Here is a 1,358-nt window from a genome sequence, read left to right on the forward strand (position 1 = left end):
CATAATGAGTCGAACTTGTACTTTGCGCATTTATTTTAAGAAACAAAACAAGAACAAACATTTGCGCTTTCAATCAATTTCCAACTAGCGCATGGATTAACTGGTGTGCCAAAAAATGACGGTCAACAGAAAAGTTTGCCCACAAACCACTCACCCAACACACCTGCTGCAAACACCGACATCAGATAAATAGACTGTGACCACACCCACATACCATCACCTGAGACGCAGGTAAAAACTATACACCTGTGCCACCAAAACAAAAAGGAAAAACATAAACATTGACTTTGGCTCTTACACTCCTATTGGTTTATTTTTTTACTGTTGTATTTTAATATTTGAAAGAAAGACAGAAAGAAAGAAAGAAAGAAAGACAAAGAAGATTTTACAGTTCTACAATCTAATCCCTCCCATGTAAAGTTGATGCTGTGATGTTCTGTGCTCTGTGCTGTTTAAAAGGTGCTAACAGGACACACACACACACTGTCTTTATAGATTTTTTTAATACATTCTCACCCCACCATGACCCCTGTCTTTTGTACTACTAATATCCTGGTTTCAGTTTATTTCCCAGTTGTTTTTTTTTAATTTGTTGCCTTATGGTTCCAAGCGCTGTCATCAATCTTTTTACATTTTATTTTTATTTCAAAGCACTTGTTTAATCAGCTACCTATGGACTTTTTAATGTCTACAGTCTCAAAACAACACAGCCCTGCCCTCCAGCACTATCAGCAGCAGGAACAGCAGTAATCCCTCAACAGCAACATTGTACGCCATCAGGTAAAACAAAGGCTACATTTGCTTTGCATTGTCCCCTCTGTCCGCCGATCAACGGACCCTAACCCTTTAATAAATGCTAAGCAGAATTGATATTGTCCTTGCAACATTGGAATTTCATAAATGCATGAATGGCTTGGTGCACCAAAGAATAACGTCACAAGAATGTGATTGGTCACTTGCAATGTTGATCCTGAAACAACATTTACTATGTTGTTCCAGGAACAACACCAACACGACGATATCAGATCATCCAATGAAGGAATGGCCAAAAAGAAAATCACACATGGTGTGTTAGTGGCCAGAAAGGCAGTTTAATGTCCAAATAACCCCTGAAATGACCAGTAAAATTATCAAAATTTATATTCCAGTGTGTGCTTCTGTGAGCATCCTCATTAGCAGCAGGATGTACTAACCACATTAGAGTGGTTTTTGTAGGCACACTTTCTACACCTGGTGCAAGGGGCTGCTGTTCCAATCCTGGAGGTGCGCCTTTTGCACCTTCTTCTCATTTCGTTGGTGGGGTGTGGGTCACACTCTGGTTCATACTACTGTATCTTGAGATCAATGGCAGAAGTGGC

The sequence above is a fragment of the Haplochromis burtoni genome, unplaced genomic scaffold (genome assembly GCF_018398535.1).
Source record: "Haplochromis burtoni strain Fernald_Lab_line unplaced genomic scaffold, NCSU_Asbu1 Contig_869, whole genome shotgun sequence".
Lineage (NCBI taxonomy): Eukaryota > Metazoa > Chordata > Actinopteri > Cichliformes > Cichlidae > Haplochromis > Haplochromis burtoni.